We start from the raw sequence: 26,036 nt of genomic DNA on the forward strand, positions 1-26,036 counted from the left end.
TCTATAGTGGCCACCAAGAAGAAAGATGGACAGGAGATCTGGATCTGCATAAGCCCGTGAGCCCTCAGCGCAGCCTTGAAGAGACCGCATCACCTCAGATACACTGTAAGAAGTTGCCACACAGATGGCCGGCACATCAGTATTCTCAGTCCTAGATGCGTAAACCTGTTCTGGCAAGTCTCACTCGACTATAACTTGTCACTATTGACCATGTTCAGCACTGCATTTGGTCAGTACAGGTTCCTGTGGATGCCATTTGGCACAAATTTTCACTGGGTACCCCTATGCCATCATCGTTGATGATATACTAGTAGGGGCCAAGACTCAAGGGGAACATGGTGCCAACTTAAAGAAGGTGCTCGACCAAGCACGGAAGGTAAACGAGGCTCAACCCCTGGAAGTGCAGGTTCTGCCTAAGCCAAATCAGTTACGTAGACCAAGTGTTCTCCAGCAAAGGTATGAAGGTGAACCCCTTCAAAATGAGGGCCATTAGTGAAATGCCAGTGCCAAAGGATGTGGCAGCCCTGCAAAGATTCCTTGGCATGGTAAACTACCTGCGCAAATTTATCCCCAACTCGAGCGAGCTGACAGCCACACTGAGGCAGCTGACGCACAGAAATGTAGAGTGGACCTGGCACGAGCAGCAGCAGAAGGCTTTTGATGCTTTAAAGAGACACCTGTCATGCCCACCAGTCCTCTCCTACTACGACATACAAAGACCGGTGATGCTGACCTGTGATGCCTCGCAGTATGGCTTAGGTGCAGCATGCCTGCAAGATGGAAAACTGATGGCATACACTTCAAGGTCACTCACTGACCCGGAAACCAGGTACACGCAAATTGGAAAATAACTATTAGCAGTCGTGTTTGCCTGCTCTGAGTTCAATGACTATGTCTACGGTTGGCTGATTACCATAGAAACTGACCACCTACCCCTGGTGACAATACTGAAAAAACCAATACATGCAGAGCCAGTGAGACTCTACAGCAAATGATGCTCAAACTCCAGAAATACAATATCACTCTGTGCACATGCAGAAAGGAAATGCACTTAGTTGATGTGCTATCGTGTGCCCCCAGAAAATGCACAGTCCAGCAGGTCGAAGAAGAAGACAGTTTTGATGATATGATGGTCACCCACATATCCTTGGCCTGGCTAGAGGAACTAAGAAAACACAGGGCGGAAGACAGTACTTTAAACACCCAAGGCCGGCTGGCCGAACAAGTAGCATAGTCTGCCACCAGCAGTACAACCTTACTTTCACTTCCATGATGAGCTACTCATTGATGAAGGGGTTGTGATGAAGGCCCAAAGATCGTGGTAATCTTGAGCTCACTGCAGATCCTACACAGAGGACACCCAGGCGCAGAGGTGACAAAACACAGGGCGAGGGACATTGTTTTCTGGCGAGCCATGAGAGAAAACATAGAGCAAGGGGTACAGGCCTGCTCGGTGTGCAACAGCACTAAGTCACAGCAACAGAAAGAGCCACTGCAGCTCCACCCCGAAACCAGACCTACCCTGGTCGACCATGGCCACAAACATTTTCGAATGGCAGAAGCAGCAATACTTGGTACTAATTGATGTACTCAGGATGGTTCGAGATAGACCTGCTGTATGACGCAACCTCCTCTGCAGTCATAACCAAGCTGAAATGACACTTCTCAGTGCATGGGGCGCCTCACACTCTGCTATCAGATAATGGCAGGCAGTTCACCAGCGAGAGATTCAGAGTCTTTGCAGCAGTGTGACACTTCACCCACGTCACCAGCAGCCCAGAGAATCTACAGTCAAACAGGTTGGCAGAGAGAGCTGTAAGAAGCACAAAAACAGATCATGGAAAGTTTCACAGGGAAAAGACAAACATGCTCCTCAATCTACTCAACCTAAGGAATGTGTTACAAGCCTAGTGGACCCCAAAACCCAGCAGCAATAGATATTCACCAAGACAAAAAACAGGATCAAACTTTATCTTATTATAATTAACTTATTTAAGTTAAAGCACACATGTATGTAATGTGTGAGTAAGTTTAGAAAAGTTCTTTAATTTCAATTTCACTTCTCATTCCTCCAAGTTCATTGGTTGCAGGCAATTATACTGTGCTCAGAATTTAACATTTATGAAGTTCACCAGGCTTTGGTGCTTGAAAGGTAAATGGTTACCGCTCAGGAAGGATCTTGTCGGTTTTCAAAGAGAGATTTGTTGTTCGCTGGTCACAAACTGATTCCTCTTATCAGCCACATCAGTGTCTTGCTGAAGAAACTTGCCTCATCAGGATTTTCCAGATGATAACCTCTTTCAGGTCACCACAGAGTTCCATTTTTGTTTCTCTTATTTCAAGTGAAACATTGGATAGCCAGTCCTCTCCTTTTGTATGGACCACAAGGGTTTTGACCGGGCTGAACTAAGCACTCACAACCCATCTTCAAAATGTTTTTTTCCACAATCTTGCCAACTTGTCATGTTCCAGTCCTAGCTACTGCTGCTGAACTGTAGAACTGAATTCTCTCTCTCTCTCTCTCTCTCTCTCTCTCTCTCTCTCTCTCTCTCTCTCTCTCTCTCTCTCTCTCTCTCTCTCTCTCTCTCTTTCTCTCTCTCTCCCCACCCCACTCCCAGAGAAAAGCCCTGTTTGACTCCCTCTGCTTGCAAAACCACATGACCCTCTCAGAACAGCAAACTGCACTCAGAAGGCCTGCGGCTCCAGACGTAATACTCCAAATTCCCCCCACCCCAGTCTTTTGAGCTGGCTCGACGAAGATTCAGCCATGTGCACATTAACATTGTGGGTCCCCTACTAGTATCAAGAGGAGCACGATACTTCTTGATGATGATGGACCACCTGACTAGGTGACCAGAAGAAGTTCCGCTGGCAGAAACTTCCACAGAAGCATGCACCAGAGCCCTACTGAATACTTGGGTTACATGATTTGGGGTTCCAGAGCTTCTGACCTCAGTTCACCTCAGACCTTTGGGCAGCCTTAGCCAACACCCTGGGAACACAACTCCACCATACTATGGCGTACCACCCTCAGGCCTCCTGCGTGTTCATACCACTCCCAAAGAGGATTTTGACATTTCAGCAGCAGGGATGGTTTACTGCTCACCCCTGGTCATCCCTGGAGAATTCTGGGCCAAAAATACGGACGAACAGCCAGCAGTGGCCCTGATTTGCCTAAGAGAACAAATAGGCACACTGGCCCCAGCACTTCCCAAAGCACACAGCCAGCCCAAAACCTTTGTCCCTGTGGAAAATATGGACGAACAGCCAGCAGTGGCCCTGATTTGCCTATGAGAACAACTAGGCACACTGGCCCCAGCACTTCCCAAAGCACACGGCCAGCCCAAAATCTTTGTCCCTGTGGTGATATGTAATTATACCATTAGGTCACCAGGGGTCATCCCGGTGCCTTTGTATATAAAGCAGTCCAGAGCTACGGTCCAGACTTCCAGGTTTGTCTTGCATAGAGAGAAGACCTCTTAGTGTACATATTAGTTTATTAAAGTCCCTAAAGACTTAAAGGACTGCAGACACATCATTGTGAGACAAAGGGCTCACTAAACACCGCTTCAATGGCCTTATGAAGGACGCTACTGGGTTCTCAAGCACAACGGGACCACCTGTGTGGTAGGCAGGGAGGAGACATTCACGATCGACTGTCTCAAACCAGCACATTCGGACTCTAGACAACCAGTCACTCATATGGCCTCACATTGCAGAGGTAGGCCTCCCAAGGATTGAGCTTACACACAGATTGCCGTTTCTGGGGGCAGAGGGGGGGTCATGTAGTGACCCGTGGACTACTTCACAGCCCAACTCAAGTAGCGACATCAGAACATGATGATCGAGCAGGCAGTATGGGCCTAGACAGACAGCCTTTTTCCATAGGCCACAATGGCGATGGAGGAAACAGACCAATCAGCAATCAACGGATCATAAAGCCACCAGTCAGCGATCGGCGGAACGTATGCCATGCCCGCTGATGATGTAGCAGCAAGGCTCAGCTGGCCTATAAAAGGCAGAGTGGATGATCCTATAAATCAGCATTGTTTGTACTCTTGAGTGTGTGTGTCTTCTCTCGAGCTCTAACCCAGAGCTCTAACCGCAGCCACACACTACAGTCCCTTAATATCTGTTTTAATCCTTCTGGCAAACATCTCCTCTATCAGCTCTTTTCCATTTCAGAATCCATGAGAAGAGAGGCATTCTCTTGCAGAGTGGATTTGTCTAATTATAAAGAGAACTGAGAATTTCTTGGATTGAAATGAAATGACAATGGCCCTTGCCATCTCACAAATTCTTCTAGAAACAGTGGAATTACTTAAAAGAATTGCCTGAATAGTTTCTTCCACATTTAAGTTCATGGCATCAGATATTATTATGAACACTGAAGGCAAAAGAAGTGACTTAGCGATGTTATGAGCATTTCCACTTTTAGGAGTCAATTCACTTATCTTGTATGATGTAAGAAGACACTTTTCTAATTTATGGATCATTTTAGTAATCATCTGTTTGAGGTTTGCCTTCTCAAATTTATTTTGAAGGGTTTGGAAGTAATTGAAAGATTTATCTTTCTTCTCTTTATGCATAGTCTCTCAATTTTGTTTCAGCTTGCTTGGTCTCATGCTTTCGTTTGAAAATGTTTTAAAACAAATCAAACACATGGCCAGAGAAGGGTTTTGCGGAGATGTAATTAAGCCTTACGATAAGTATTCCATTGAATATTGCTGACTCTTTTTTGCCGAGTAACTCATAGGTAAAATAAATTCGGAAAGTAATAAAATTTAACTGTCACAAAATGAAAGCACTTCATACAAGGGTTAGCTCAAAATTTGGCTTAAATTTTATGGAAAATAATGAACAATACATACCTTCTTCAATAAAAGCTATCAGAAGGAGACATACATTCACTACCTGTCACGAAAACTCAATGCAGAATGAGGGCAAAACTTCGGCCTGCACACTTATTTTCTGGAATTGGAGACAATAGAACATAAGAGGAAAGCTACACAGAAGACAATTCATAGCCAAAGCTAGTTCCATGCCAGTCAAGGAACATTATGAAAACATTGTTAATTTTACACATTTATCTTAGTCATTCTAGGCTATCTCCAATCTTGAAAAGAAATCCCATGTTGCTTGGTAAGTATATAGCAAAACCTGGTGGCAAAGTCCTTTCTTTCCCCCAAAAATGTTTAATCCCTTCAGTTTCCATTCCCCCCCACCCCATACACGTTGGGAATTTATTAAGGATTTCAGTCCGTAGCCCCCTTAAATGTGCTGTGGCCCCCAGAGAAGGCTGTTGCCCCCCCCCCCCCATTGAGGATGGCTGGTTTAGACCATCCCAGCTGTAGTACTGAATGCCTGTACCTAGAATTAGTGCAATTTTGCAACTTTGGAACCTGCCAAATGATGTGGAAAATTCCCCAGGTGTGTTCTGTTCTGTCTATTAGTTATCATTAACAAAGTGATGGACGATGTCATCAGCGGTGCTATCTGGACCCAACAACTGAATTCCCGACATTACATGTCAGTGATTGCTCTTGAAATCAAAGTAGCATTTGACCAAGTGTAGGGTCGAGGAACCCACATGAAACTGAAGGGAAATCAATGGGCATCAAAAGGAATACACTCCAAGGTTGTAGCCACACCTTGCATGAAGAAAGATGATTGTGGGTGTTGGAAGTCAATTAGTCCAATCACTATTAGTTTCTCAGGATAGTGTCCTAAGTTCATTTAAGATGCATTTTCAATTACTTTTTTTACCTTCATTGTGGGGATATTTACTGATCATTGCGCTATGTCTAATTCCATTTCTTAATTCCTCAAAAAAAAAAGAAAGTCTGTCTACCTAATATTCAAAGGCAATAGATCATGATTCCTTTTATTATCATGCAATTACATGAAATTTGCTTCAGCCTGCTGTATGGCAGACAGATTCACCATTGGATCTAAATTCTGGGCTTCCTAACTGAAAGACTGTAATCTGTCTGGGTTGGTAGCAGATCGTTGAGTACTGTCACGCTGAGCACTGGCACTCCTCAGGGCTGTGTGCTTAGCCCACTCCTGTCATTCCTGCTGCCCCACGACTGCACTGCCAGATCCAGCTCCAACAGTGTCATCAAGTTTGCAGATGACACGACAGTCGTTGGCCTCGTCAGCAACAATGCTGAACCACCCTACAGAGAAAAGGTAGAAAATCTTGTGCTATGGTGCGGGATCTGAATGTGGATAAGATGAAGGAGATGATCATGGACTTCAGGAGGACAATGGACGGCCACCTCCACTATACATCAATAACTATATAGTGGAGAGAGTAAAGAGCACAAAGTTCCTTGTCCACTTAAGAAGTAACATATCCTGGAGACACAATACGCAACAGTGACTGCATTTCCTGAAAAGACTGAGGCAGGCAAGGCCACAAACCTGTTGACTTTCTGCAAGAGGTCTATTGAGAGTATCTTGGTTGGCGGCATCGCAGTGTGGTATGGTCGCTGTAGAGCATTGGATTGGAGATTGCATTTTGGGAAGTTCAGCCAAATCAAGATATACACAGTAAATGGCAGGTACCTGGAGAGGTTTATGGAACAGTAAGAACTTGAGGTAAAGTATATACAGTACTCATCTGAAATGAGCAGTACCAGTGTGCTGCGCTGTGGTTCAGCAAGCAAACACAACACTCAGCAAAGACTGTTCAACAGACTTTAATCCATTAAAGTGTGCTCAGCCCACTCCTGTCATTCCTACTGCCCCAAGACTGCACTGCCAGATCCAGCTCCAACAGTGTCATCAAGTTTGCAGATGACACGACAGTCGTTGGCCTCATCAGCAACAATGCTGAGCCATTAAAGTCTTTAATCCATTAAAGTCTGTATACCAGTTTCTGTCCTGAGGGCTCCACAGTGACTGGCCCAGGAGGGGCCAGCTCAGGTTTATATTCAGGTCGATTGATTGATAGCTGGCCAGGTGGAGTCAGCCCCTTAACTGGTCTTCCTGCAGGTACAGAGGTTTCCCCCTGCAGTAGGCTGGTGGTCGTATCACCACAGCAGGTAGACATTGTGGTGAAGGAGGAGTATGGTACACTTGCCATCAGCTGTGGCAATGAGTGTAGGAGCTGGGATAAATCATGTTACAGTTGTAAAAAATGGATTAGGCCACACATCTGGTGCAGGTCCAATTGCCACATAATAAGAAGGATGTGATTAAACTGGAGAAGGTGAAAAAAAGCTTTGCAGTAATATTGTTTGGATTGGCAGCTTGAGTGATAAAGAGTGATTGGGTAGACTGGGACTGTTTTCCCCGGAGCAAAGAAATTATGAAGGTCATGGCTGGAATAAATTTATGTTTAGATTGCTGATCCAATCCTGAAAATACCATTAATTCTTGATTCATTGACAAGAGGAAACATTCTTACAGTCTCTACTCCATCAATCACTCTTAGAATCTTGTATATTTCAATTATATGAAGTAATGTTGCAGCTATATAAGTCCTTGATTAAACTCTTCTTGTAATATTCTGTTCAGTTATGGTCACCTCAAAGATGGTGATGTAATAGAGAGAGTGCAGAGGAGATTTACAAGGTTGTCTGATTGGAAACCATGCTTTTGAGGATAGATTGGGTCAACTTGATCATTTCTCTTTGGATTGAGGGTGGATGAGGGGAAACCTGATAAAGGTGCACAAAATGATGAGAGTCATTGACCGTGTAGGTGGCCAAAGGCTTTTTCCTAAAGCTGAAATAACTAACCTGGGGGGGCGGGCACTTGGGAGTGAGTACACGGGGGAATGTAAGTTTTTCCTGTGGTGGGTGCATGGAATGGACTACTGTGGTGGATGCAGATACAATAAGACAATAAGATATTTTAAAAGATTACTAGGTATGTATATAGAACTGAAAAAATATTGGAGGGTTATGAAGCAGGGAAATTCTAGGCAGTCGTTAGTGTAGGTTATCAGGTTGGCACAATACTGTGGGCGGAAGGACCTGTATTGTGCTGTAGATTTCTGTGTTCAATATCTTAATTTAACCCGTTATTCTTCAAAATTCCAATGATTAAGAGGAAATCTTACATCATGGGAAGACATACTGAACATACACAGCACAAATTTTAATGCCAATATATTCTTCTTTCGCTGTGCAGACAAGCACTGCATAAACAAGTTTGGCAATAAAAACACAAGGCTAGAAATCCTCCTTCTCAAGGACAGTTATGCATATGCACTAAAATGTGACTACGTCAGGGAATTGAAATGACACAATTGAATAAATAAAATATAGGTAAAAGGATAAGCATGATATTGGGAGGATTTTTTACTGATGGGATCCATTAAACATGAAAGCAGAATTCATATTTCAAAGTGATGAAATATAACACTATTAAGTATTTTTGTTGAATATTTGGAGAAGTAAAGAGTCAGGAGGATAATTTACAAAGTAATTTAGTCATTTCTAATGATAAATAGAGGAATATATTAAAAATATTAATGGAACTATAAATGAATAACATCAGAGCTATCACACAATAATGCAGAAAGCAGGGAAAAGAATTAAAAGCTTTCATATCTTATCAGCTGAAACTTTTTTTTAAGATTTAATTTAATTCATCCTTCTAGATAGGGAGTGAGTTGTCATATCTTCTGTGAACTAAAGCATCTTTCACCTCTCTGCCATTTTATTCAAATGATTTCCTTGTGTTCAATTGAAAGCAGAATATGTAATCGAGAGGACCATGGCCCCAGTCTAGAAATCAACATCCAAATTTGCTGACCAATTAAAACTTTGAATTCATCTGGTTTGTGCTCAACACGTACACATGAAATATTATTTTTGAATGTTAAAACAACATTTTTAATCTTGCACTGACCTTCAAACCTAGGTTCACAGGAAGTTTGATCATTTATTTCTTGCATACCACTCGGAAGTACTGAATTTTCTGGCTGACATATGCATCTTCCTGGAGATTGCTTGGTGCACATTAGAAGTTGCTGGCTGCATTTCTGCCCAGCTGAAGAATAACAAAGGATTATGGTCTAGTTCCCTTGACAGATATTCCGACCTTCATCTCTGCTTGGGCTGACAAACAAATTTATTAGTTCACCAAGATACCTAGTTTGTCAGTCACATGGGATGTTTGAATTAAACGACTTAACCCCTTTCTGGAAATCATTATTGATCGATTCCAACCACATTGATCAACCTGAGATGTTAGGAAATCCACATTTGTGCTCTCAGGACACGACTGCATTAAACACACAATGGTATATTTAACTATCATTTCATTTTGAACATTTACATATTTTAATAACTTTCTTGCCTTTTTCCTTTATCCTCTATCAATCTCAGCTCCAACTGTACTTAATAACTGAGCATTGCAGATTCGCATTTTCGATCATGACCTTATACTGATTCTACTCGATCGATTTCCTGGAGACTAGATACTAGATTTCAATTTCATCTGAATTTCACCTCCCTTTCTTCAAAACTCCAATGTTTAAGGGGAATGATGGCAAGACCAGTTTATCCTAGGGACCAATATACTGAATCTTCACTACACCAGGACAGCCATCTCTTCCTCAATGTCAGAATGACCAAGGAGCTGATTATAGACTTTGGAAAGAGGGTATAGCCTCCTTCCCAATCTACATTAATAGTGCTGTGGTGAAGATAGCAGGCTGCTTTTCCCTTGAGGTAAACATTTCTAGTGACCTGCCCTTGTCCATCCATGTCAATGCAATACCCAAGAAAAAGCACCAGTACTTCCTCAGAAGACTGTAAATTTGGAATGTCACTTGCACCTTTTAACTTCTAGAGGCACACAATTGAAAGCACCCTATCAATGTATCACAGAATGGTAAGGGAACGGATCTGCCCAAGACCTCAAGAAACTTCAGATGGCTGTGATGTGGCTATTACACATACCCCTGATCTTCATCGTCTCCATCTGTAACTCCACTGCCTGGGAAAAGAAGCCACCACATTTTTAAAAATCTCATTCCACCCCAGCCACACACTTTTCACCACCCCCCATTCCCACCCCCACCCAGTTCCTCTCCCCCCCAAATCAGGAAGAAGATTTACATGTGAAACCATGTATTACCAGATTGAAGGACTGTTTCTTTTCTGCCATTTATCAGACTACTGAATGAACCCCAAAATAATACAATCATGTTTCCTTTTCCCTGTATGATCTGATCTTTCTCTGTAATTCTGCACTTATATACTGTGCCTTTCTTGTATTGTGTATGAGACATCTCTTGGTCTCACAAAGCAATTTCCATCTCTGCACTTTGGTACATGTGACAATAAACATAAAATTGAACTTGAACTGCACTAATTCTAAGGCAGGTATATCCTTATTTAGCTATAGGCACCTACAGGATGGTGATAGCAGTGAACTAGCAAGCGGCTCAACGGTTTAAGGACCCACACAGGCTGTGGGCTGCTGGCAACCAGGTTATGGGGACCAGATATCGGAACTGCTTTGAGAGGGTGCTGAGGCCACATATCAGAGGTTTGGATCTGGAGCTCCAGCTGCCAACAGACAGAACAGGAGTCTGGGTGCCTGGGTGAATGCTGGAGGCAAATTCACGGAGACTCAAATGTGTCTAAAGGACTTTTGCTTCTTTCTCTTCCCTTACTGTAAGGGATGCCAGACAATACTAGTGGCAAAGGGAATTTCAAGAAATATTACATACTCTATTTTGTTACATGACAATGTAATAAATCATTGGGGGGCAGGTGAGATCTGGGCCTGATGTCTCACTCTCCTAGGGAGAGTGCACACGTCATACATCCCTTCTCTCTTCTCAGTGTAGTGATCGGCATGTGACCACTGTCTGGCTTGCCAGGCAGGGGGTCACTGCAGATGGACTCTCCTACATTACTGCATCCATAGCAACACCCCATGGTGACTCCCCCCCCCCCCCATTTTCACTGAGTTTGCTACACCATGGTACAACCAAATGTCCAGCGGTATAACTGAATGGGTAGGCTGGACTCGAAGGAAAACTCCGATTTCAAACCCAGGCAGATGGGGCTCATTAGCCTCGTCAGGCCATCCATCTAGGAGAAGGACAGTCCGATGTAACACCTATGACCTGAGGACCTAGCTTCCTATGCTGTGGCAAATAAACCCTGGGTGTAAAGAGTACTGCACACATTGTACTCAACCTAAAAAAATCCATTGTGCAGGCTCGAAGGACGTGTCTATGTGTATGATCCTTCCTAAATCTTCGTTCGCAAAGCTAAGCCAAGATGACATGACAATAATAGAACCTTGAATACTGCATAAATTGCTTTAAATGAAGTATACAACTTTAGCAATATAAGCAAAAGCCTAGAAATATTTAGTTTAACTTTCCTTCTCAAGGACAATTATGGATGGGCAATAAAATATGACTTCGTCAGGGAAATGAAACTCTGTGATTGAGTATCATGGCCTTGAGTGAAGTGCCAGAAAACTGGAGGCTGGATAATGTGTTTTTATTTAAAAAGGGCAGCAAGGAAGCCCATGTCAGCGAGCTACAGTCTGGTGAGCTTGATGGCAATGGTAAGAACATTGCAGGAGAGGATTCTGAGGGACCAGATCTATCGTCATTTGGATTGGCAAGGACTGCTTGGATGTAGCATGACTTCATGTGTGGAAGTTCTTGTCACATGAATCTCAGAGGTTTTTTGAAGAGGTGATGAAGACGATTGATAAGGGCAGGGTAGTTGGCTTTGTCTAAGGGATTTCGTTAAAGGCTTTGGCAAGGTCCCACATGGCAGTTACTTTGAGAAGATTAGATATTAGATTCAAAATTGCTTTAGTGGAAAGGGTCAGTGATCTTTTTCTGATTGGAGGCCAATGATGCTCAAACTACTAATGTACGCTGCACTAATGTTAACGCAAGTATATCCTTCTTTAGTTAAGGAGGCTAATACTGCATAAAGTACATCAAATGAGGCCTTGCCAACTATTATATAATTTCAGTAATAATTAAAAAAGGCTGGAAGTACTTAGTCGATCAAGCAGCATCTGTGGAAAGAGAAACAGAGGTAAAGTTTCAGGTTGATGACCTCTCATCAGGACCATCTCAGTAAACATCTCTTACTTTGGTTTTTATCCTGTGGATTAACATGCCATTTACCTTTCTAATTCCTTATTGCCTTTGTATGTTTACTGGCTGTATACCTCCACGTCTATTGCATGGTGGAACACTGCATTGTACTGGTTGGCCCGCCCCTGATACTGGTACTCCTCCCCCTCAGGATTCCTAATAAAGGTGGTATCGCCCAATCCCCTCCCTCAGTACTGCCTTGGAATCGGGCCAACAGTATGCAAGATATCCCTGTGAGTTTATAGTGATTCAAGCCTTTTAATCTCGACTTCTGCTCTGTCGGGTCTAATTGATAGTGTTACATACTGTTACATTCTTTTACTCCTGTCAAAGTGCACAATCTAATATTTGCAAGATTATAAATTCAGGATCACAGAACATTTGTGACATAGAAAGAACCATTTGGCCTATTGTATCTTTGCTCATTAAAAAAGAGCCTTTGAGCTGATTCCCACCCCAGAACTAGGCCAGTAGCACGCTGCTGGTCATGTCTTTTCAAGCAAGTACTCTCAAAAGTGGTGAGGGGTTTTGCTTCAACTGCCCTTGCAGGCAGTGAGTTCCAGATGCTTACAGCTCTCTTGGTTTAAAAAAAAGTTTCCTCATCTTTCTTTTCCTCTTGCAATTATTTAAAATCTGCACCTCATTGTTTTCAATCCCACTGTTGGGGGAAATAGGTTATTATTATTATTATTTGACTTATCCGTGGCTCCTATAATTTTATACAGCTGAACTCAGGCTCTGCTTTGCCACCTTTGCTTTTCCACCCATTTAACCTGACCTTCCTCACAGCTAAAACTATTCAGTCACAGCAACATCTTGTCTGACAGCTCTGTACAGATTTGACCTACTTGTGGAATGGAGCCAGCAGCTTTTCTTTGATATAGAAGACCCACAGGGGTCTGTGCCCAAATTTTGGCACCCATATTCAGTTGCCCAGACTATGTGGTTTGTGGGCACAAGATCTGGCAGAAAACCTACCCTGCTCCAGTAGCCTAGGATAGGATAGGGGATCTCCAAAACAGATCTCAGTGGGGCTTGGTGGCTGATGGACTCAGATCACGATGCTGATGGTCAATTTCTGGGAACCAGGTATCGGGACCAGAATTCGTGAGGGTGCCGATGTCGAGCAGTGCTCCTGACATAGCACTAAGCTTAATTGCATTGGGTGTTTGGAACCAGGACCAAGGAGGGATGACCTCTTGGATTTACCACTGGAACAAACTGGAGACTGTGTGGCTATGGGAGTTACTGGAGCACAAGAGACCTGGCATTTGAGGAGGTGGCGGGCTCCACGGACACTTAATGTCCCTGAAGGGACACTCTTTTGCTTTTTCTTATCTTGATCATGGCACTGGACTGGTGGTGCTTCAGTTTGGCTCTAAAGGACACAAAAAGGAAAACAAATTTTGTGTGTTTTGTTTACATGTCAGGAAAGAAATTTTGAACCTTGAACTTGCTTCTCTTCTGCAAGCTGTTCAATGTAGTACATTTTTCTTTGACTTGCCATTCTGGAGGACCTTTCCTGGACCCAGCCTACTAATGTCATCATGAGATAAGCACGTCAGTGCCTCTACTTCCTCAGCAGCTTGTGGAAGTTTGATATGATTTCAGAAACCTTGGGAAACCTCAACAAATGTGTAGTGGAAGGTGTGCTGACTGGCTGCATCACAGCCTGGTATAGGGGCATCATTACCTCTGGGAGGAAAGCCCTTCAAAAGGTAATGGATATTGCCTGTATATCACAGGCAAAACTCTCCCAACCATTGAGAACATCTACAGGGAACACTGCCTTAGGAGGGCAGCAGCAATCATCAAGGATCCACACCACGCAGCACACACTCTGTTCTCACTGCTGTCATCAGGAAAGAGGCATAGGTGCCACAAGACTCACACCACCAGGTTCAGGAACAGCTACTACCCCTCCACCATCAGACTCCTCAACGACAAAGTCAATCTGGGACTCATTTGAGAACTCTTAGCACATTAATTATTACCAATTTTTTTTTTGTGTTTGCATGGTCAGTTCATTTACATTTTTGTTTGTTTACATTTCTCTCTTGTATACGTATCTTTCTCTTGAGTACAGCTTACACTATCGATAAGTAGAAATTCTGCCTGGCCTGCAAGAAAAAGAATCTCAGGGCTGTATGTGTACTCTAACAATACATTTGAACTTGAACTTGAGCACTCTATGCAGGAGCCAACCACCTCTCAAACTATCCACCCACCCTCCCCTTCACCCACCACCTTCTCCACCTGCAGGAAGAGTTGCTCCCAGTTGGCATTTCATAACCAATAGAAATGAAGTGGAAATATATCATCCTTGATTCTAAGTGGCTGTAGTATTCAGTTCTAGCCTAACATTCCTGTACAGATATTCTATGCCTTTTCTATATGCCCTTTTAACCATCTTAATTGTCCTATCCTGATACTAAAAATCCTTTTGTTTATTCCTCTCATATCCTCCAATGTATTATTTATCTCCTTGCATTCTTTTTTCAACTTCCCAAATATATTCATCTTGTTTCTCTGGAATGAATTCCATTTTTCATTTTTTGTCTAATTGGCTGGATTATATATTTCTTTTCACAGTCTACTCATCAATGAGCTAAAACCATATTTTTGCATTGTTAAATCATTAATGTATATTACTAACCTGCAATAGGCTGAGTACTGGAGTTTCATGGAATCCAATTGCTACAGTGCTTCATTCCCCCCAAAAATTATTGTTCTTGTGACATGACCTCTTCAGAACAGACCCAGACAGTGCCAATAATTGATTTTAATAATTTGCTGAATTTGTAACTAACTAGTCTGTATTTTATCCTTTTCTTTCTTGTTACAACTTGAACAGTAACCACCCCCCCCCCCCCCACCCCCATTAGCAGCATTCTAAGACCATAGACTATTGATGAACAAAAGTTGCAAATTTCTCCTTTCTTTCTTCTAATATCCTTGGACATATTTTATCCATGCTGAGTGATTTATCCACTTTCAAATAAGTTAAAATCTTTAATATATCTACGTTTACTCTGTATAATCTATCTTTTTATATTCTTCCTCCTGAACCATATATATAATAATGGCATCATCTCTCTCTTCTAAGAAGAAAGCTACAAAGTATCCATTAAGAGCTTAAGTGTCTCTACTTCAACATATAGATTTCATGTTTGGATCTTTTTAATCATCATCCTACTCTTTCCAATTATCTTCCAGTTTTGATTTTGCTTTTATTTTACGTAGCAGGATCTTCTCATCCCTTTTAGTTTCCTGAATCTTTCTAATTCAACACCTAAACTTTCTAAGGTCCTCTAAATGTATGTGCCATTTTCAGCTTTAAGCTTCCCTATTTTGTTTTAATGTACCCTTATCATGCAGGGAGACCTCGACTTGTAATTGCCACACTTCTCCCCATGATACATTGAAATGTCGTCGACCCGAAGCAATCATTTTATTTCTCAGGTGCTACCTTTCTTATATATGTCAATGTTTTTTTCCCCTTTCTGGAAACATATCAGCCTCAACCATTTTATGAGGACCTCCCATTATTTAACACTGATTTATTTTCAAGAAGCTCTTACTTTTCCACTTTTCTATATCATTTCTCCTTCAAGGAAAAAAAAATCTACTTTCTTTTCAGGAATTCCTCTTTTCCTTGCTCCATTTCTAAATCAGTTTTTTTTTCATCTGATGCTCCCTCCACCTGCCCAGCTTTATCCCTAAAAAGAAGGCCCCTTCTCAGCCTTATTGAGTCCTGAATAAAATAATCTCAAGATGCAATTATGAATTATTTGCCTCACTAATGATATTCCAATTAATTTCAGGGCAGTTCGTATTTTCTTACTTGTTTCAGTAATATTAACAATTTGTTTGTGGGTCCACATCGTATTTCTAGTATTATGATTGCTAATTTCCACTTGTTACTTTTATACAATTTATCTTTCTTGATGAGCCTTTTCTCACAACTGTGATAGCTGTTTTACCAATGCTATCACACTCAACTTACCAGTTTTGAAAGCCTGTTATCAGGAATGTTAAACTGCTATTTCTGATCCACTTTAATCAATGATTTAGGAATAGATAAAATATTATTGTTCCATGTTCCTACACAAAAGTGAATCTGCAGACATTGTTTATTTCCATGTGTCTATCTGTGGTTTGAGCTCATCCCCATTATTCTGTAAATTCCTTGCATGTAACTAGATGTACATAACTGTAAAAAATATAATTTTTAAAAAAATTTTGGACTATCTTTTTCCTTCCATTAATGCTGCCTGACTCACAGAGTTCCTGCATCTGAGTTGCTCCAGATATCTTGCGTTTCCGATTAATTTTTTTGCCTATTTTCCAATTTTTTTTTACTCGTTGTCAAAGTTTTATGAATTATTGCCTTCCATTTATAACTCTGCTTTATTTCTTACCTGAATCTATTTTTAGTTTCCCATCTCCTTGCCAAGCTATTTGAAGCCTCCTCCTCCACTCCAATTTGGCCACCTGCCTGCACCCCGCCACCCCCCCCCCACCCCCCACTCACATAGTCATTCTTCAAACTTAATTTTCTTGTTTGTTAGGAGTCCTGTCAACCTTAGTTTGGTCTCAGCCCTTCAAAGTAACACAGTAGGAGATTCTTAATAAGCAAGAAGCCTGCACATGCTGAGGTCTCGTGCTGTACAGGGAGAGACAGGGTGGGAAGAGATGTAGTCAAGGTAACTGTGGGAGTTAGTTGGTTTGTAGATAGTCAGGCTTCCAAAATGGAGGCTAAGAGATGGAGAAAGGGGAAAGAGATGGAACAAGAGAATTTGAGATCAGGGTGGAAGTTGGCAGCAAAGTTGGTCTCAAACATTCTGCAGTGGAACATTATTCCAAATTCTTCCTACATTGTTGGTACCTATGTGAATCACAACTGGATCCTTATCCTCCCACTCTAAATTCTCAGCAGTTTTCAGTAACATTAGCACTGACACCAAAGAATTAATAATCTTCAGGCTCCAGGTCACTGCTGTGGACTGTAACATTTATTCCCCTATCTGATTTGATTTCCACTAGATTCATTTTCACTCACTGAACTTAAATTGTCTCCTGTTGCTTGTATATTGACCATGCTCCCTGCAACCTTTTTTTTACACCCATTAATGCAGCAGGTGAACCTTTTGGACAAGATCAAAGGCAGAGACTACTGCACTCCTGAACTGAACTGTCTTCTTGACAGTAGCATCCCTAACCATCTCCTAAACCAAGTCTTCACTTGTGATTGGCTCTTGCAGCAACATTATTTAAACCATTTTTTCCCTTTTCTGATGCATTACAAGATCATCTCCCATCTGCCAAATTGTTAGATATGGTCAGAATCTTCTGCAGCTCTCCCTATTTGACTTTATAATTTAGCTCCTTCATTCATTGCTTTGTAAAATATGCGGATTCAGCAACTGTGCTCCTCCAAAGGAATCCAGAATAAACCCCTCTATGATTCCGTGACCTTGGAGATGATCATCGACTTCAGGAAAAGGCACAGACTCCACATCCTTGTTCCCATTAATGGCACAGAACTGAAAAAAGTAGATTGCTTCAAATTCTTCGGGATAAATACCTCCAATGATCTGACCTGCGATGAGCTCATCAATGCGACGATATAAAAAGCACACCAATGCCTCTACTTTCTTCGATGACTAAGGAAGTTTAGCATGCCCTTTCTGTCCCCCAATCACTTCTTCACCATCCAGAGCATACTTACTGGATGCATCGCAGCATGGCATTGCAGCTGCTTTGCTCAGGATCAGAAGAAACTACAGAAAGTGGTGATGCAGCTCAGAAAATTTCCCTCTCCTTCGTGAACTCCATCTACTTCTCCCCCACTGCATGGGAAAGGCAGTCAACATACTGAAAGAGCCCTCACACCTTGGACACACTCTCTTTTCCCTCCTCCCTATGGAGAGAAGGTTAAGAGGGTGTAAACACATGCACCAACGTGCTTAAAGATGGATTTTTTTTCTCTGTATCTTTCAGGCTTCTGAATGAACCCCACTAGAGAGCTCTCATGCTGCCCTCGCTTTCTGTTAATTGAATTGCAATCCAATACTCAGCCAGTTGTCCTCTATACATGGCTGTGTGGAACGGTAGATGCAACCTGTTGGTCTGTTTGCAGAAGAACCCTTCTTACTATATGAGGGATTTTGTGATAAATAAGCATTATGGAAAAAACAACATTTTAAATTCATGCCCATGCAACAACAAGCTTATTTGTCAGAGTTTAAAAGGGAACAAATAAATTAGATTGGGAAAACATTCCCTCATTAATTTATGTTGGTTAACACTTTATATTTTTAATTAGAAGCTCCCTGGTCATGAGGAATTTTATAACATTAAGGTACATGCTGACATAATTTTTAACAAAACCTCTCTCAGGGCAGTGTATTTTTTTAACTTTCAATTAATAATAATCTGTGTATTTTGTTACTGTTGCATTTGATTATCCTATTGTCTTCAATTGTAACATTGTAATGCAGAAATGAACTAGAAAAACTCAGCAGGTCAGGCAGCATCCACAGAAAGTGAAATGTAACCAAATTTACGGGCCTGAGCCCTTTGGTCAAGAATATTATTTTTGCTATTCTCCACATTTCCACTAGATGCCTACTTGGGCTTTATTTCTTTCATTGTTCTAAATCTAAATAATAAAATTGCATTGACATTTACACACTAAATGGATTCACAAGATTATGTTGGATTGATTTGTACCATGATTTTCTTAGATAAGACATTACTTGTAATTTATTCTGTTTCCATTTGTTTCTGATTTCTGATACTTTCGAGGATCTCTTAATTTGCTCGTTGAGTTTTTTTTAATCATCCACATATAATTATTGTTAGTTATCCAACAATTTTTTACATGTATGAAAATGTTGAATTGCTCTTGTTTTATGAGATCAATTATATAGTGAGAGTAAAATGTCTTTAAAGCCATTAGCTTATTTTAAAAAAATAGATACAGTAGAAATGAGGTGCAGTGTCTTTACTAAATCAACCATTCCATACTTCGACTCAGGAGGTAAAATTTCATAGGCCTGTGCTCATGTTGCTCTCAAAGCCTTTTTATTCAGCTTTGAATAAATCCTACAAACACTTGGGTGTGCACTTGACATTTTGGCAGCTTAAGAAATATTAGCCTGTAGCGTTCGAGCTACGTGAGCGTGGAGAAGAACGACACAAACACCAAAGCCTTGGAAATTGAGACTGGTTTATTGCTCTGTCCATCGTGCTTACATAGGCCCCAGGCGCTGACGTCAGGGCCCTGCGTCCTCGGAGTGCCGGACTGGGATCGGCCGGTGTTCCTGCCAGGGTTCCACATCTTCCCACAATGCAGAGGTCACCTGGGATGGTGGCCAGTGTCACCTCCAGGTCCACGCAGTCTCTGCATTTGTCAACCATTTTGCAGGTCAGTCCGTGTCTCCATGAATGGGCCGCTGCATGACCACCCCCCCCTCCCCCAGAACTGGCGATGAAGCCATTGTTTGTAGCCTTGGGCGGTCTGCCACTGCGTCGTGATGGAGGAGTGGGGACCAGCTCATTACGGTCCAGATATGCTGGTTTCAGGCAGTCAATGGTAAACATTTCCTCCTTACCACCGATGTTGAGGACAAAAGTGGAACTGTTATCCCTGATGACTCTATAGGGCCCATCGTAGAGCTTGTTGTAAGGGCGACCAGTGTACGCCCCTTCACATGAATGCATACTGACAAATGTTTAAATCCTTGGGGACATTATGTTTGCATTAACCATGCAGTGAGGGTTGCCACAAGACCGGGGACCCCAGTTTTCGCTGCAAGTTCTCGAGGATTGCCGTGGGGTTTTCTGGGCATTTATTGGGAGCCAGGAACTCCCTGGTGATGATTAAAGGTGTTGGGAATAAGCTCTCCCTCTGCTTGGCATCATGACGCCCTTGACATGATGTCACATGATGTGCAACCTCGGAGTTACAAGGTTACACCACTTCATCAAGACTTGGAACCTTCCCTACTCTGTTGAGGATGTCCGGTCCACAACCAGAAGCTGCCAGATCTGCCCTGAATGTAAGCCGCAATTCTACCGGCTTGAGAAGGCACACCTCATCAAGGACACATGCCCTTTTGACCATCTCAGTGTCAATTTCAAAGGCCCCCTACCCTCTACAAATAGGAATGCCTTCTTCCTGATGGTGGTGGATGAGTTCCCTGCCTGGATATGACCTCACCAACGGTCATCAAGGCACTGCGCAGTATCTTCAGTACCCTGAATACATCCACAGCGATCAGGGAACCTCGTTCATGAGAAAGGAACTGTGACAGTACTTCCTGGCTAGAGGCATAGCCACCAGCAGGACCAGTAGCTATAACCCCAGGGTTAATGACCAGGTGGAAAGGGAGAATGCCACTGTCTGGAAGGCAGTGCTCCTAGGTCCAAAAACATGCCGGTGTTCCGCTGGCAGGAAGTTTTGTCTGAGGCGCTTTACGCCATCTGATCGCTCCTGTGCACCGTGACTAACACCACCCTGCATGAACGTTTGTTTGCTTTCCCTAGGAGATCGGCAAATGGTGCTTCCATTTCCTCCTTGGTTGGCAACTCCAGGGCCGGTCCTGCTACAGAGACACGTGAGGGGCCATAAGACGGATCTACTGGTGGAAGCAGTGCACCTCATACATGCCAACATGCAATATGCATTTGTGAGGTATCCCGATGGCCACGAGGACACTGTGCCTATCCGAGACCTGGTGAGGGCCGAGGATCCTGAAACCACCCTGCCTACCACAGCCCATCCCACGGAGCTGATCATGCCTCATGGAAGCGCAATACTGGAGGCCGAGCCACCCAGTTCTCCTCTCCAGGATTCGGTCCTCCGGGAGGCATCAAATTCCCCTTCCTCCCTGGTGACCTCAAGCATTACCCTGACCCAGACTGCTTCCTCCCCTACACCTCCTCCCCCCCGGGGACTGCTTCCCTTTCCAAACAGCAGAGCTCAGACATGCCTGCCCTCCAGCAGTCCCGCAGAAGGAAGAAGTTGCCGATGCGGCTAAACCTCTAGCAAAAATTTTTTTTCTCTCTCTCTTCCATCCATCTTGTTGTGTAAAAGGTGGGGGGGGGTTTCTGTTTAAAAAGAGGGGGTGAATGTATTGGTATGGATTGTGTGTACTAATTGGCTCGGGCTGGCCACCCCCCTGTTGACACTGTTACCTGGACTCCTCCCCTGGGACCCAGGCCATAAAGATTGGGCCACCTTTCCCTTCCCTGCACTTCCCTAGCTTGAATCCAGGCCAGCTCAAGTCTTCTGTGCAATAAAGCCTATCATTCCCCTCAAGTCTTTGTCATTGCAATTATTGGGGAAACTGATAGTCCTCAACAATCAAACATGGTATTGGAACACAGAAATCTAAAAACACAGTTGATTAATCAAAGGAAATACTAACATCAACCATTGACTATGACCCAAACAAAAAAGTTACACGAGCCATGGATGCTTCACCAGTGGGACTAGGAATGGTACTATCCCAAATCACAGAAAAAGTTGAGCAACCAGTAGCGTATTCTTCATGAACATTAACCACAAGCGAATGCAATTCCAACCAACTAGAAAAAGAAGGATTGCCAATAATTTTTGGTGTAAAAAAATTCCACCAATATCTTTGTGGAAAAAAACTCACCCTGATCAGATAACAAGCCTCTTAGTTTAATCCTGGGGCCACACAAAGGTATACAGTATTAGCTGTAGCCAGAATTCAAAGATGAGCCATACTACTAGTGGAGTATAACTATGATATAAAACATAAACCAGGAACATTCAACAGCCATGCAGATGCCTTATCACACATGCCACAGCCCAAGGCAGAACAACGAGAAAAAAATTATTAAATGGACAGCAGAGGCAGTAGCCATCAACCAAGAGCAACTTCAACAACTGCCCATTACAGCCCAGATGATCAGAAAGGAAACCCAAAAAGAGGCAACATTAAGCAAGATCCTATACTTCACCCTTAATCAGTGGCCTAAATCTGAAGTCATCCCAAAAAGATCTAAAACCTTACCACACATGCCACCATGAGCTATCAGTCAAAGAAGGATGTTTACTATGAGGTACCTTTACAATTATTACACCCAAATGGCAAACTATCATGTTATCCTAACTATACCACAACCATCCTGGAATAGTACGAATGAAGGCACTGGCCGGGATGCATGTCTGGTGGCCATCCATAGAGAGAGACATTGAAACAACAGTAAGAGAATGCAAAGTATATCAGTCAATGCAGCCAAAAATGTTGCAAGCCAAAGCTAACCCATGGAAATGGCCATTTAAACCCTGGCATCAGATTCATGTAGACTTTGCTGGACCAATCATGGGTGAGACTTTCCTAATAGCTGTGGGTACACATTCCAAATGGCCAGTAGTTTCATAGCTGAAAAATACCAAAGCAGATCCCACAACTGACTGTCTAAGAGCTATCTTTGTCGCTTACGATTGCCTCATGAATTAATTATGGAAAATGGGCTTCAATTTACATCAGAACATTTTTAAATATTTATACGTGACAACAATATCAGACATATTTTGTCTGCATCCTATCACCCAAGTACTAATGGGGAGACAGAATGTTTTGTACAAACATTTAGAAAAGCAATGAAAACCATGAAACTTCTAAATGCCTCCTGGACACACAAAGTCACAGATCTCCTATTGGGGTACAGAAACACGCCACATTCTACCACAAAATGCACCCCAGCAGAACTAATGTTTGGCCACAAACTGCGGACCAGGCTGTTCACAGATCATCCGGATCTGAGTTTCAGATTGCAAAAAACAGCATCACCACAGACATCATCTAGAACATTGGAAGTGGGCGAGAGAGTTCCAGTAAAAGATTGTAGCCAATATAAATATGGGTGGTAGGAGCAATCTTACAAAAACTCTGTTTAGTGGGGGACCAATTGTGGAAGCGACACATTGACCAATTACGAGCATTGACTGACACTAAAGGACATGAACTGCCTCATGAACTGGAGGAGGTGGAACTGCTGTGGCCTGCCCCAACTACCCCACCTCTCAGAACAGGTGCAGGGGACAGAGATGGTCGTGGAGCCAAGCAGTCCACTGAGGAGTCCAGTAATTGAGACATGCAGCCAGGAGGGCACCGAAGGCGGGTAGTTGCCACCAACTCAACCACTGACCAGACTATCTACAGGTACTGAGCAAGGACCAGCACAGCAAACCACGCCAAGGCGGTCTAAAAGAGAAAGAAGATCACCTAAATGGTTTAAGGACTATGTGCCTTGATTATTATTAAATACTTGCCCTTTTATAATTATAATTACTTTTGAGATGTATTCTAATTCTCACTTGTAGTCCTGGGCCCGATGTAATCTTACTAGTTCGAAGGGGCCCAGTCACCATTTACTGCACTGGGGTTGGTGGGGGGAGGAGTAGGAGAGTGTTGGTTATTAGCCCCCCCTCTGCATAACATCATGAAACCCACATTATGATGTCACCCTTCCATATATATAACCCTGTGTTTCAGTAGCCATGTTAGTCTAATAGAAGTAAAGGATGAGAAAGCATCACGTCTCTGAGTCTTAATTGTGTGAGTGCGTACACAACAAAAGGCATGCTGTAGATCATCTCCACCACCAAGGCATTGAAGTCCTCTTTTGGTGCAATACAAATTCCCAGCTGGACCCAAGGCAGTTCGTCCACCCAAATGGGTCCCTTGAGCCAGGCCATCAAGGCTGCCTTGAGGTGCCTGTGAAACCGCTGCATCAACCCGTTGGCCAGAGGATGATACGCCGTGGTGTGATGGAGCTGTGTCCCCAGAAAGTTAGTTAGTTCTGCCCAGAGCCCAGAGGTGAATTGTTCAAGGTTAGGTGCTCTGGCACCCTGAATCTGGACACCCATGTGTCAATGAGTGGCTTGATGCAGATTTCTGTGGTGGTATCGGCCAGCGGGACCACTTCTGGCCACCTCCTGGAGCGGTCAACCATAGTCCAGAGGTATCTTACCCCATGGGAAACTGGTAATGGGTCCACTATGTCGATGTTATATGGCTGAATCTGCACCACGGTGGTTCAAAAGCCTGTGCGGGCACTCTCATTTGAACTTGTACTTTGGAAGACTGACAATCATGCAGGTCTTGGCCCACTGACTGACCTGTTTACAGAGGCCATCCCAGGAAAACCTGCCAGCAGATTGTGGGATGCACCAGGTTGTGGATGGCATTGAAAACCTGTCACCTCCATGCAGCCAGAACGATGGGGCAGTGACTGCCTGTAGAGATGTCGCACAGCAGTGCCAGGTTGCCTGGGGTGACGGGGACATCCTCCACCCTGAGACCGGAGATGGCTGTCCTATGCCCGGGGATCTCAGGATCCTGCTGCTGTGCTTTGGCGAGGGGCATCTAATTGCCCCTTGGGACAGAACATATACTGATTCGATCGTGGGGCATGACAGAGTGTCGGGTACCATGTTGCTTTTCCCTGTGATACGCTGAAAGTCTGTGGTAAATTCAAACACGAAGGACAAGTGTCTCTGTTGTTGGGCTGACCACAGGTCCAATACCTTATGGAAGGCAAAGGTCAGCAGGTTGTGATCAGTGAAGACCTTGAATTGCTGGCCTTCCAAAAAGTAACGGAAATGCCTTACTGCAGGTACAGTGCCAATAGCTCTCGGTCAAAAGTGCTGTATTTGAGCTTGGGAGTGGGGTGGGGGTGTGTGGTGGAGGTACCTACTGTAAAAGGCCAGGATTGCCACTGGCTCTCAATGAGCTGTTCCAGCAAGCCCTATAGCTGTACAGGAGGTGTTAACTGTCAGGGCAGTAGGTGCCTCTGGTCTGGGGTGGACCAGGAGGACGGCATTGGCCAGCACGTCTTTGGCATTCTGGAACATCCTGGAAGATACCTCGTCCTAAGTAATATCTTTTGATTTGCTTGCCATCAGCACAGAGGGGGCACATGATGCGAACCACTGCTGGTATGAAAAGTTCTGGCATGTACCAAACGCCATCCTTTGAGGTTAACCAGCAAGCAGTGGGCTCGAAGGAAGTCGGCCCCCAGGAGCGGTTGCACTACTGTCGCGAGGGTGAAGGCCTATGTAAAGCGGCTGGTGCCGAACTGAAGGGGAATGGTGGGGTCCATAAAGTCCAAATGGAGGAGGTGTTCACTGCCCTCAGTGCTGGGCACTGCTTGCCATTGCAGGTGTCGAGGCCTGCGGGTGTTGGGTGGGGGTGGATAGGATGCTTATCTCAGCACCAGTGTTGACCAGGAAATGCCTGCCTGACAAGGGATCCCAGATATAGAGGAAGCTATCATGTGGGCCAACCGCTGTAGCTACCAATGACAATTGGCCAGGGTATTTCTCGGAAACCCGCAGGATGGGTGGCACTGATGGGCCTCCGCACCCCATCGCTGATGATAGTAGCAGAACTGTTCTGGGGTATTAATTTGCCTCTCTGCTGGTCTTGGTCTCACAGGCGGCTGGTCATGAGGCTTGCTGATGTAGTCTATGATGGTGCTGGTGTCCTTCACTCTTCAGACTATGTTCGCCTGGGCCGCGACCCCCCCGAGGGTTGCTGAAGTCTTCATCCATGAGCAAGAGTCTTGTATCCTCATGAAGCTGCTCCAGAAAGATCTGCTCAAAGAGCAGGCAAGGTTTATAGCCCTCGGTTAGAATAAGCATCTCGCTCATTAGGGCGGAAGGGGCCCTGTTCTCCAACCCATCCATGTGCAGCAATCGGGCAGTGCACTTACACTGGGAGTGCCTGAAAGTGCAGGTTAGTGTCTCTTGGAGGGTCACGTATTTGCCTTGCTCCGGAGGGTGCCGTAGGAAATCTATGACTCTTGCTGCTGTGTCCTGATCAAGGGTGCTCACATCGTCGAAGTAGTGGATGTCATCATCAGTGATGTGGTGAAGCTGGAACTGAGC

The 26,036-nt window shown here is 43.7% G+C and overlaps 1 protein-coding gene across 1 annotated transcript in view; it reads right to left on the bottom strand.

The window, feature by feature from the left end:
- The window catches only part of riok2 (RIO kinase 2 (yeast)), a 61,132-nt gene extending 37,626 nt beyond the window's left edge, over positions 1–23,506 (bottom strand). The window contains exons 1-4 of the mRNA XM_069892227.1: positions 23,438–23,506; positions 8,866–9,074; positions 4,872–4,971; positions 1,522–1,813 (exon numbers count right to left, since the gene is read on the bottom strand). The gene's annotated coding sequence lies outside the window, so the exon portion shown is untranslated. The remainder of the gene's footprint in view (positions 1–1,521; positions 1,814–4,871; positions 4,972–8,865; positions 9,075–23,437) is intronic.
- Between the last annotated feature and the right edge of the window lie 2,530 nt (positions 23,507–26,036).

The sequence above is a fragment of the Narcine bancroftii genome, chromosome 1 (genome assembly GCF_036971445.1).
Source record: "Narcine bancroftii isolate sNarBan1 chromosome 1, sNarBan1.hap1, whole genome shotgun sequence".
Lineage (NCBI taxonomy): Eukaryota > Metazoa > Chordata > Chondrichthyes > Torpediniformes > Narcinidae > Narcine > Narcine bancroftii.